This window comes from Danio rerio, chromosome 20, assembly GCF_049306965.1.
Source record: "Danio rerio strain Tuebingen ecotype United States chromosome 20, GRCz12tu, whole genome shotgun sequence".
NCBI classification, from domain to species: Eukaryota; Metazoa; Chordata; class Actinopteri; order Cypriniformes; family Danionidae; genus Danio; species Danio rerio.
Window position 1 is genome coordinate 11,474,616 of NC_133195.1, and position 13,169 is coordinate 11,487,784.

At 47.4% G+C, this 13,169-nt stretch overlaps 1 long non-coding RNA gene across 2 annotated transcripts; it reads right to left on the reverse strand.

Moving 5' to 3' along the window:
* Window positions 1–4,427: 4,427 nt before the first annotated feature.
* LOC137488618 (uncharacterized) lies at window positions 4,428–12,947 on the reverse strand. 2 transcript variants are annotated; one of them, XR_011007720.2, is made up of 6 exons: window positions 12,720–12,947; window positions 12,331–12,474; window positions 5,406–5,522; window positions 5,273–5,314; window positions 5,000–5,088; window positions 4,428–4,617 (listed from the first exon to the last, which is right to left on the reverse strand). It is a non-coding gene; the product is annotated as an uncharacterized lncRNA (long non-coding RNA). The 2 variants fall into 2 exon arrangements; XR_012395702.1 differs by lacking the exon at window positions 12,720–12,947 and having other exon boundaries at window positions 4,428–4,619; window positions 4,958–5,088; window positions 12,331–12,435.
* Window positions 12,948–13,169: the final 222 nt, after the last annotated feature.

Genomic DNA, 13,169 nt, shown 5'->3' on the forward strand with positions numbered 1-13,169 from the left:
ATGTCGAGATCAAATCATCTGCATCATCAAATTTGCGAGTCTGCACGCGCGTAATGGCGCAAACGGGAAAAACGTCAGATAACTCTGACAGCTCATCAGTGGACACAGAAAAGTCAGGTTTATCACAAACCTCAAGCAATGGCATAACTCTCCCACCAGCTATGTCATTCCCAAGAATAAAATCAACCCCTCTCACAGGTAGATTTTCACGTACCCCAACTTTAACCAAGCCAGTAAACAAATCAGATTTTAAATAAATCTGATGAACAGGGACTTTGATTGTGCTCATTTCAATCCCTCGAACTAGCACATAACTACCACAGAAAGTGTTTTCCAAAGATGACAACACATCAGCCGTAATAAAAGAATAACCTGCTCCAGTGTCACGAAGCTTTTTTACCCTTATTTGATTCTCAGGCTTGTCATCATTAGATATCAATCCCTCTAAAAGGAAAGGTTGATAAGCGACATCACAAGTCTCGCGACTTTCCACACTAACCGGCTTTACAAACGCAACACTCTTAGTGCCGGCGTTTTGCTGCTTACGTTTCAACAATAAACATTCAGATATAATGTGCCTGTTTTTGTGGCAATAAAAACACTCCCTTACCTCTCGAATTTGTGCATTTTTATTTTTCAAACGAGACTGATCTTTTTCAACAGATGGAACAGAATTTTTCTCAGTACGAGCTGACAGAAAAACATTTTTGTGGGTTAATGCGAATTCGTCAGCAGAAACGGAGGCTTGAGCCAGAGAAGTTACCTTCTGTTCATTAAGATAAATTACAACACGCTCCGGAATACAATTCTTGAACTCCTCCAAGAGAATTAATTCACGTAACGCTTGAAAATCGGAAACTTTATTCGCTGTGCACCACTTGTCAAACAATATACCTTTTTCTCTCGCAAATTCAACATAGGTCTGATTAGAATTTTTCTTATGCATTCTAAAACGCTGTCTATACGCCTCAGGTACGAGCTCATACGCTCGTAAAATTGCCGCTTTGACAACGTCGTAGTTTAAGCTGTCCTCTAAGGACAACGCAGAACATACCTCTTGTGCTTTTCCTGTTAACCTGCACTGCAACAGTAAAGGCCAAACTTCCTTAGACCACTTCAAAGCGCAAGCAATTCGTTCGAATACATTAAAATAGGAGTCAACCTCAGTCTCTCTAAATTGAGGTACAAGAGAAATATGTTTACTCACATCAAACGTCCCGACAGATGATGCCACGGCAGATGAAAGAGCCGCGTTCTGCGCTAGTTGGCCAGGAGAAACAGGTGCATGCCTGGCTGCATTCAGTTCAAGCTCTCGCAACTTGATTTGCGTCTCCGCCTCTATTTCAAGCCTGCGGATCTCAAGTCGCAGCTCTCTCTCAGCATGACTCTCTCGCTCACGCTCTTCTTTTTGGAGTCTCGCAATGCGAGTTTTGAGGCGCACATCACCTCCCGATTCAACCTCTGAGGGTGAAAAAGGTTCGAAGGGCGGCAAAACAGCTTTAGCTTCGTAGCCCTCCGCAACAGCTGTTTCGCTCGCTTCCTCCGCACCTATGTGAGCAGAGTCAGCAGACACATAGTCAGCGCCAGGTGAGCTTTCAGCCAGCACCAATAAACCCAGCTCCTTTAAATGTCGGACAATGACTCCTTTTATTTCACGCTTTAACTGTTGTCTACTAATTTTAATTTGGAAATGCTCAGCAATTTTTAATAAATCATCTTTTCGAAACGTATCCAATTGTTCAACAGATGGTGCACTAACGAAACTGTTTAAATCAAACTCAGCCATACTGATATTATGCTCTAAAACTCCACGCAATCACTAATCTTCGTTCACTCAAAACTCAAAATTGATCCGCCGTCAAACACACATCGTCTCACCTCATCCCATAAAGAGATAAATTTAAATATAATCTCACCGCTGCCACCAATTAAATGTTACGTGTTTTATAATGTTAAAGTGGGATGCTGTAACATTTAAGTGAGACAGGTGTAATGTGTGCGACAGATCAATAATGAGGCAAGGTTCAGTTACTCTCATTTAAAGCTTTTACTCTATAATTGAATTGAAACATGTAACAATAATAAATGGGGGAGAAAAAAAAACAAACAAATCATAACATTTATAATTATTATCTTTAAACAAGAACAACGAGTGTAAGCCAAATCAAAGAAATTAACAAAACAAAACAATCCTTAAATCTAATGTCTAAACTACACTGTTAGACATTTCAAAGGGTTTTTACAGTAACTTACTGGCAACACTGTTGCCAGTAAGTTACTGTATTTTAGATTTACAGTATACAACTGTAAATCCGTTTACAGCATGTTACCGTAGTGGTTGAAAATGGTTAACTACTGTAAAAACCTAAGTTAACAGTTAGCTACTGTAAACCTTTTAATTTTGTCCTAAATATTTTATAATATAATTTTATTAATATCATTTTAATACTATAGACCTAAAAAAGACACAATTACAAAATATTAACAAAATAAACACTCTTTATTTAAAACATTGGAGATGCTTAAAACAAGCTTAAAAATGTGTAAAAACATTACATTTCAATCATTCAAAATATTTTATTTTAAGAAAAAAAACATTGAAAATGACAAAGCACATTAACATACATGTACAAAACTAATGTAAGTGTCTGACCTGCATATTGTTGAGAAAAAAAAACCCAATTGTAATAAGTACTACTGACATTAAACCAGACACAATTACAAAATATTCCATTCTTTAAAACATTAATAATGCTCAAAGCATTTAAGGAAAATGTGTGAAAATTACATTAAGCAATAAAATCAACACATTAAAAATAAATAAATCACACAAAGCACTAGAACATGCATGTACAATTTAAACTTCTGAATTGCATATTGTTGGAAAAATAAATATTTGTAACTATTAGCCGACTAAGAAACAACCCAACTTTAAAATATTACTAATTCTGGTGTCAAATGCTCAACAAGGTCTGAATTCACATGTTCAAATGCAATTCATCTTTATTTCTATTGCACTTTTACAATGTAGATCAATGATGTCAAAGCAGCTTAACATAGAAGTTCTTGTAAATTGAAGCTGCTTCAGTCCAGTTTTCAGAATTGAAGCAGTAAATGTCACTGCTGAAAGTCCAAACACTGAAGAGCAAATCCACCGATCCACCAATCGTAGCCAAGCGATCCAGTGGCGACAGTGGCATGGAAGAAACTTCACCAACTGACGAAAGTGTTGAATAAAATCCCTTGAGAGATACCAGGCTCAGTTGGGCAAGACCAGGGGCCTCATGTATCAACGCTGCGTACGCACAAAAACTTTGCGTACGCCAGGTTTCACGCTCAGAATCACTCACGTTTGGATTTACTAACAATGAACTGAACGTGGGAATGTGCGCAGGTTCACGGCAGCTTTCTGGCAGGCGTACGCACATTTTTTGTGCGTGTCTGTTTTATTTCCATTGGCGACTCCTAGAGGCAGTTGTGTTAAATTGCACTTTACAAAGTGACTGAGCCTTGCAATGGCAGCTGTATGAGACGGGTTCATCGATCTAGCAGGTAAATAAGATTTCCATACCATACAGTTGAGCAGCTAAACATTAAAGCACAATTTGCAGCAGTCGCCTGTTTTCCCAATGTAATCTGAGCTATCTACTGCACGCACATTGCTATAAAGGCACCATCTGAAGATGAATTTGCATGCGTGAATCAGAAACATTTCCATTCAATAAATGTGCAAATAAAATATGATGCACAAAGTTATTGATGATTCCTACTTGTCTTTTTCGTGATAAATAGAAGGCAAAATCTGATTTGTAGCGGGGGAAAAAACAAGAAAGAGTTAATCAGACGCTGGATTCGAGCCGAGTTCATGCACGTGTCTAAACATGATGACATGCGTCTTAGGAGCGCGCCACTGAAACTTTTGCGAGTGCTGCAACATTTTACAGATATAAACCACACTATTTCTTTTTTTAATGCACTCAGTGCGATGTTCAGACCCAACTGTGTTAACCGGATCAGCTAAACTCTCCCACTCTATTTTTTTTCTTTTGTTGTTAATTCCGGAGAACAAACTTGCAAATAACACCGCTTTTCTCCTGTCTGCCTCCGAAAGGAGCACCACCAATTCACATTCTGTTCAAAGTTTCTCTTCTTGCTTGCTTTTGCCTTTGCTTTTTCGTTGGGTTTTGCCATTAGCATAGTCATTAGCATATTCATACGGGGGAGGAGGCAGGGAGGGGTTTTGCGCTCGTGCATGTTGCGCTCAGTTTCACGTTCATTCAGATGTACAAAAGAATATGCGTGAGATTCGGCGTACGCAGTGTTTCATACATCTGAATTTTTTTCTGCGTACGCACATTTACAGGATTGTGCGTACGCAATGTTTTAGTAAGATTTCCACGCAAGTCTTCGTACATGAGGCCCCAGTTCTCCTCTAGCCAAACTTGTGCAAGGCCGCAGTCTAGGCACCGGAGGCTTGAAAGTTCACCAGCGGGTGGTCAGGCTGGCCCATTGGATCAATGCGGAAACTCATTGATAATGTGTGTCTTTTAGGATTCACTCCTCCATGACCACCACAGCATCTGGTCAGGATTTGGCCCAGTCCAGGATTATGAAGAACTCTGGATAAGGAGAAACAGACTAACATGAGCATAGAAGAAGCTTGTTTAAAAAAAAAATCATATACTGGTTAATTATTTTGAAGCATGGCAGCTAGGTTGGGCTAGTTTTCAGCTGGTACTGAGCAACTGGCTCCTGCTCATAACCTGCTCACTACCATGTTTAAAAGAGAACTAACCAGAATGTCCTGTTTATTTTTTTCCCTAACTAGGTTTTACAAAAACATTGTAGCATTTGTGATGGGTTGATTCACTGCAGGACAGATTAGACTATTTGTTTTATGTATTCCTAATAAACTAAAACAGACTGAATACTGATACAACTATTGAGAGTGTCTCACCTAATCCAAGTTCTCAGTTAGCTGGTGAAAGAAGGATAACACATTGTTGTTCATGGTTGTCATTCTCTTCACTACTTCTCCTGCCTTCTTCTGGCTCACTCTGGTTGTTGCTGTGCATTTTGTTTCATCCTCTGGAATTATTTATACAAAATTTTTTATTATTTTATTTATTACAAAATATTTAGGCAACATGAAATGGGGAAAAAGACATTTAATACAAAGATTTTTTATTTAGCTAGCAACTAAACATGTGACACATTTTGTATTAAAAGTAACGTTACTATATTGAGAAACAAATAGATGTACAGTACTTACTGTTGTATGAGGTCCAGTTTGCACAGGCAGGCTCCCAGTATTCTATATTGAGACCATAAAAAAGCCAAAAATACAGATAAGAATACCATGCTACAATCCACAACCTCCACACAACTTTTTTTTATTTGTTTACCTTGGTTGCTTACTGGTCTAGCTTATTTTTTAAGCATAAGGCTGTGCTGATCAAGATGTTCCTCCGAAATGCTGTTTGTTTCTTCAGACAAAACCTGCTGCTGTGCCAGTGCCATATCTAAACAGAAAAAAATATAATGGTAACAATTATGTTAAAGCAAATGTCAAGAGTTGTGATAAAAATATAATTAGCAAACAATAAATAGCAAAAAGGTGGTTATTAGCATAATGCATAGAGGTAAAGTTGGTTCCCCTTCGGTTGGGGAACTTCAGTGCCATGAATGGGAGGATTCGGATCAGAAGCCGCTTATCTGGAGAGTATTGAACGGGCCAATGAATGAAATTAATTGGCAGCGTAAGCTTGCGCAGGTGTGCGACATCTGCAATCATCTCAGCATATAAGCACACCTGAAGCCAGCAGACGCCATCCTTTTCGCTTCAGATCCTTTCTGAGTGAGTCGATGAGGGTTCCTCTTGCTGATCAGCACTTCAGAGCGAACGAGTGTGTCTCCCGGTCCAGATTGGGTCTTCGCGGTGGCAGACGGTCGAGCTGGGTTACTCCCTTGCCTGCGGTTCTTTGGGTCCGGTCCTCCAGAGCGGTGCGTATAGTTGCAACTTTCCTAAAAGAGCAACACAGTCGTGCAGCACGTCCTTTTCAGGATGGCGCTCCGACTGTGCGTTTCTGGATGCGGGGGTTTCCTGTCTCCGGATGATGGACACGATCACTGCATTGCATGTTTGGGGGTCCAGCATGTTAATGCGGTGCTCGCGGGCGGTTCATGTCGTCATTGCGATGCCATGACCGTTGCACAGCTAAGATCGCGGCTAACTTTCGCAAGAGAGCGAGCCACCCCAGTTGCCTCCTGTTCTAAAAAAGCAGCGGGCGCTCGGGCAGATCTGAGGGTTTCAGCGGGAGCTAATCCGCCGCCCACGGGCTCGCGGACCTCTCGCTCCTCACGGCGCTCCATTCAAGCTTCGGGTGGTGAGAGTGATCCGTCTAACCAGATGGTAGCTCTCACACTCGCTGACACCGGAGATCAGATGTCCTCCGCGGCATCGGAGGGTGGGCTTTCACTGTCCGACAAAGATCCGGACCCGCTCGCCCCCTCCGGGCAGGTGAGCGCTGTCAAATCGGATCCTGAAGCGGACATGTTAGCCGTGCTTTCCCGGGCTGCTTCGGCCGTGGGGTTGGAGATGGTTTATCCCCCAGCTCCGCGGCCGGACCGACTAGATGGGTGCTACGTAGAGGACCAGAAGGCGAAGCCTTCGAAGCCTCTCGTCCCCTTCTTCCCGGAAGTGCACAGTAGGCTCACGCAGTCCTGGAGGGCACCTTTCTCTGCCCGTGCTGCGAGTGCCTCCGCCCTCACCGCCCTTGACGGCGGAGCTGCCAGGGGGTATGAGGCGATCCCGTCAGTGGAGCGCGCTATCGCGGTCAATCTTTGTCCGCGCGGCGCCTCTACGTGGCGGGGTTTGCCCCGCCTCCCGTCCAAAGCCTGTAGGTTGTCTGCCTCCCTCGGAGCCAGAGCTTATAAGGCTGCGGGCCAGGCTGCTTCTGCTTTGCACGCGATGGCCACCTACCAGCGCTACCAAGCGCAGGCGCTGGCCGAGCTGCACGAGGGCGGGTCCAACCCAAGCTTATTACATGAGCTGCGCACCGCGACCGACTATGCTCTTCGGACTACTAAGTCCGCCGCGTGTGCGCTGGGGAGGACGATGTCCACACTTGTGGTTCAGGAACGCCACCTCTGGCTAAACCTGGCCGATATGCGCGACGTTGACAAAGTTCGCTTTCTTGACTCGCCCATATCCCAGGCTGGCCTGTTCGGCGACACCGTCGGTGAATTCACCCAGGAATTCAAGGCGGTGAAAGAGCAGTCGGATGCGATGGGCAATGTCATCTATCGGCGTGGCCGTAAGCCCGCTCCGCCCGCCGAGCCATCCACCTCCGCTGTTCCTCGCCGAGGGCGCCCGCCAACGAGTGCTGCCCCGCCCCCGCCTGCGCCTCCGGCCAAGCGGGCGCGGCGTTCACCTCGAAAGCAGGCAGCCCCTCCTGCCCAGGGCGCCGTTAAGTCCGGTAAACGGACCGCGAAGCGTCCCTGAGACAGGCCATCCGGAGAAGAGGAAACTTGCTCTTTCCCCGCTGGAGGGCGGGGCCCCGATAACAACGGTACTTTTCAGTGCCACCAAAACATCAGTAAAAGAGCACTTTTTCCCTTCCCCGGATGTGACTGCACGAGTTCTGCCAGTCCGGGACGCGCTGCCTTCCGGCTCGCAGACTCTACGTGCTTCGCCAGTGGCTCACGAGCGCTGGGGGGACGGTCTCCCTTCCCTCAGCCCTCCAGCCCCCTCTCCGGAGTCAGGGTGCGGAGCCAGAGCGAATCGCTCTCCTCCAGCTTTTCCGCGGGACCCTCGTGCTTCCCGGATCAGCACACCCACTCCGCGCTGCCCCACCGCTGGTACGTCAGCGATTGTAGCGATGACTCCATTAGCGAGGGCTCTGCCTGCCTGGTTAGCGCGGGCCAGCCCCTCGCGGTGGCTCATACGCACAATCAGACTCGGTTACGCGATTCAGTTCGCGAAACGGCTCCCCAAGTTTACGGGCGTGTATTTCTCCAGGGTCAACCCCCTGTCCGCCCCTGTCTTGCGAGAGGAGATTGCTGCCCTCCTGGCGAAGGGTGCAATCGAGCCGGTTCCTCCAGCCGAGATGGAGAGTGGGTTTTACAGCCCATACTTCATCGTACCCAAAAAGAGCGGTGGGTCACGGCCAATCCTAGATCTGCGCGTTTTGAACCGCTGTCTGCACAAGCTGCCGTTCAGAATGCTCACGCAGAGGCGCATTCTCCAATGCGTTCGTCCTCGGGATTGGTTTGCAGCCATAGACCTGAAGGACGCGTATTTCCATGTCTCCATTCTTCCACGCCACCGCCAATTTCTGCGGTTTGCGTTCGAGGGTCGAGCGTGGCAGTACAAGGTCCTCCCCTTCGGGCTCTCTCTGTCTCCGCGGGTCTTCACCAAACTCGCGGAGGGTGCCCTAGCGCCCCTTCGGCTCGCGGGCATTCGCATACTCAATTATCTCGACGACTGGCTGATTTTAGCCCACTCGCGGGAGCAATTGATTATGCACAGGGACGAGGTGCTTCGGCATCTCCGCCTACTGGGGCTTCAGGTCAACCGAGAAAAGAGCAAACTCGCCCCCGTGCAGAGGATTTCTTTTCTCGGGATGGAGCTGGACTCGATCACCATGGTAGCGCACCTCTCCGAGGAACGCGCTCGCCTGTTGCTGAACTGTCTGAGGGAGCTCGACAGCAAACTAGTGGTCCCACTGAAGTTCTTTCAGAGGCTCCTGGGGCATATGGCATCCGCAGCCGCCGTCACGCCGCTCGGGTTGCTCCATATGAGACCACTTCAGCACTGGCTTCACGATCGGGTCCCCAGACGCGCATGGCACGCGGGCACACACCGGGTCTCGGTTACTGCGCTGTGTCGCCGCGCCCTCAGCCCTTGGAACGACCCCTCGTTCCTACAGGCCGGTGTGCCTCTAGGACAGGCGTCCAGCCATGTTGTTGTTTCAACAGACGCTTCCAACACGGGTTGGGGGGCCGTGTGTCGCGGGCATGCGGCTGCGGGCCTCTGGAAGGGTGCCCAGCTGCATTGGCATATCAATCGCCTAGAGCTGTTGGCAGTGTTCCTCGCTCTCCACCGCTTTTTACCGGTGCTGGAGCGGCAACACGTGCTGGTCAGGACGGACAGTACGGCGGCGGCGGCGTATATCAACCGCATGGGGGGTATGCGCTCTCGCCGCATGTCTCAGCTCGCCCGCCGTCTGCTCCTCTGGAGTCACCCGCGGCTGAAATCGCTGCGCGCCATTCACGTCCCAGGCACGCTCAATCGTGCAGCCGATGCGCTCTCACGACAGCTGTTACGCCCTGGAGAATGGAGACTCCACCCCGAGTCTGTTCAGCTGATATGGGCGCGATTCGGGGAGGCCCAGATCGATCTGTTTGCTTCCCCCGAGAACGCTCACTGCCAGTTGTTTTTTTCCCTGACCGAGGGCTCTCTTGGCACGGATGCACTGGCCCACAGCTGGCCTCGGGGCATGCGCAAGTATGCGTTTCCCCCAGTGAGCCTGCTCGCGCAGTTTCTGTGCAAGGTCAGGGAGGACGAGGAACAGGTTCTGCTAGTTGCGCCCCTTTGGCCCAACCGGACCTGGATATCAGAGCTCTCACTCCTCGCGACGGCCCTCCCCTGGCGGATCCCTTTGAGAGAGGACCTACTCTCTCAGGGACAGGGCACCATCTGGCACCCTCGCCCCGATCTTTGGAACCTCCACGTGTGGTCCCTAGACGCGAGGAAGACTTAGGTAACCTACCGACTGCGGTGGTTAATACCATCACTCAGGCTAGAGCCCCCTCCACGAGGCGCGCCTACGCCCTGAAGTGGAGTCTATTCACTGAATGGTGCGTCTCTCGCAGAGAAGACCCCCGAAATTGCCAGATTAGTGTTGTGCCCTCTTTCCTTCAAGAGAAGTTGGACAGCAGGCTGTCGCCCTCCACTCTCAAGGTTTACGTGGCCGCCATCTCCGCTTATCATAGCGCGGTAGCTGGCGGCACCGTGGGAAAGCATAACCTGGTCATCCAGTTCCTTAGGGGTGCTAGGCGAATTAATCCATCTCGCCCCCCTCTCATGCCCTCTTGGGATCTCGCCCTCGTTCTCACGAGTCTGCGATCCGATCCCTTTGAGCCACTCGAATCAGTATCTCTAAGATTTCTGTCCCTGAAGACAGCTCTGCTGGTTGCGTTGGCCTCCATCAAGAGGGTCGGGGACCTGGAGGCATTTTCGGTCAGTGACTCGTGCCTGGAATTCGGGCCGGATTACTCTCACGTTATCCTGAGACCCCGCCCCGGTTATGTGCCCAAGGTTCCTACCACCCCCTTTAGAGATCAGGTAGTGAACCTGCAAGCGCTGCCCCCGGAGGAGGCAGACCCAGCCCTTTCTTTACTTTGTCCAGTTCGCGCTCTGCGCATTTATGTGGACCGTACTCAGAATTTTAGATCATCTGAGCAGCTCTTTGTCTGTTATGGCGGTCGGCAGCAGGGAAGTGCCGTATCGAAACAAAGATTATCCCACTGGATTGTGGATGCCATTTCACTCGCTTATTCGAGTCGAGGTCAGCCGTGTCCCCCGGGAGTACGTGCACACTCCACTCGGAGCGTTGCATCCTCTTGGGCGCATGCACGCGGCGCCTCTCTAACAGACATCTGTAGAGCTGCGGGCTGGGCGACACCCAACACATTTGCAAGGTTTTACAATCTGCGAGTGGAGCCGGTTTCCTCAAGGGTATTAGGTAACCCTTTGGTGATTGAGGAGACAACTCGGTAGGGTGTTGAAACACGCTTGCTGCGCCATTCTCCCTAACACGGAGGTACGTGCGCCTTTTTTATCTGTCAGTAAAGTTCCCCGTCAGGTGAGCCCTGCAGATTCCTCCGTGGCCCCCAGCACTGACTCAGCGGAGGAGTCACTTGCTGGCCCACTACGTTGTAGGTCTGCCCGCTGGTCAGCCCGCGTTTTGGGTATAGGTGCCTGCTATGCGTGATCCCCACTAGGCGATCCCATATGCTTATTCCGCCACGGTTAAGTCCCCCCCCTGGGCGGACCCGTGTCTTCCCTCTCCGCTAACCACTCTTTGCTATGCGTACTCCCCCTTTTTAGGGCTAGTCCATAGGTAAATTCTTCCATCTATCCCCCCCTTGGGTAACGGATGGCCTCCGCAGCGTCCTCCCTATCGGGATTGCACGCTTCCCAACGTACTGTCGTATTTCCTAGAATTATCTAGATGCTCACGACTTCCCAAAAAATATATCTAAATCCGTAAAACTTCTGTTGAAGTAGGATAAATTAGGGCCAGGGACACGTTGGAGGACCGCGCCCCCCATGATGTGGGTGCGTCACGCTTGCTTGACTATCTCCTCATCGGGGGTGTTGGTAAGGTGCAGTCATTATGGCGCTTTCCATATTCTCCCATTCATGGCACTGAAGTTCCCCAACCGAAGGGGAACGTTCGAGGTTACAGAAGTAACCCTTCGTTCCCCGAGGAGGGGAACGGAAGTGCCATATTCCGTCGCCATAATGACTGTCCCTTAGCTGTTTGAAAGTCTCTTCAGCTTAAAAGGATGGCGTCTGCTGGCTTCAGGTGTGCTTATATGCTGAGATGATTGCAGATGTCGCACACCTGCGCAAGCTTACGCTGCCAATTAATTTCATTCATTGGCCCGTTCAATACTCTCCAGATAAGCGGCTTCTGATCCGAATCCTCCCATTCATGGCACTTCCGTTCCCCTCCTCGGGGAACGAAGGGTTACTTCTGTAACCTCGAACGTTTTATATTAGCAGATTCAGATTCCCCCTTAATAATTTAATTTCATAAAAGTATTATTTGCAAACTCTAAATAGCGAAATCATTTTAGCAGCTAATGACTATCAAAGTACAACATGCTCACGGTCAAATAAACAGTGTTAATGTTGATTTCAAGTCATACTGGCATGCTAATTCTGATCGAATATTTAAAGTAACATGGTAAACAGTATAGAGTCTTCTAAATGAACGAATGTGCGAATATAAAACCAACTTTACCTCTATGCATGTTGTATAGATTTACGTTAACGTTCTTATAGGTTACGTCGCGATGTTATTTTCTCAAGCTAACGTTATAAGTTACTCTAATATATATAGTATAAATCAATATAAGTTAAACGTTGCACGTTAAAATGTGTTTGAGTCCAATTCAGTATAAACTTAGCTCAGTTTAGCTAACAGTTAACATTACCATTTTAAGATCGCTTCAGCCAATGTTGCCGAGCAAACATATGCTAATAGAGGTGCTCAAATCAATGTCGAATGTTGTCAGCACAGACAGACGCGCTTTTACCTGGATTATTTGATGGTCTTTCACTCATATTCTTCTGGGGGAAAACACTCTCTGCCGGACCGTTGTCTCGTGCTAAGTGTCCTCCAAAACTGTCTGCATACCTCTGGTTCCCTCCTAAACCAAAACCCGCTGCAACACCGGTTCCTATGTAAATAAATAAAAAGATATGACGAGAACAATGGCTAATAATCATAAACAGTCTTATTTAAAGTAATAGTAGTGTTAATGTAATAAATTAAATAAAGGTAACATCTTAATAGATGATATATTTCTCAAATGGGCGAAATAACGCCAAGCCAGAGAAAATAATAATAGCCAACTTTATACTTTACTTTGTTCTATTCTCGTCCACAAAACATTCTGTAAAATGAAACACTGCCTCAGCTTACCAGAGTAAAGTTTGTTAAATCCAGTATGTTCTTCAGGCACACTAATAAATTGTCTTCCACAATTGCTCCAGGGTCCTCAGGCAAAAAGTGGTGCAGAGTAGTCGAATCGCCGCAAGGTGGCGTTGAAGCATTTGTGGAAAATACAGTATAATACACGAATTTTTACAAATACAGTACATCGCTGTATATGTTGTTCGACGTCACACTAAATTCCCATAATGCAACGGTAAATACAGTTATTTACTGTAAAAGGAAGTTGCAGTATTACACTGGGTGAAATACAGTAAATAACTGTGTAATTTACAGAAATGTCTAACAGTGTAGGCGTCAAAAAGAAACACAAATAAAAACCGAGATCTTCAGTGTGTACGACACCCGAACTAAACTAAACAAACTACAAAACTCAAAAATACACGGGTGGCAAAACACTCAAACTAATCTAACAAAACA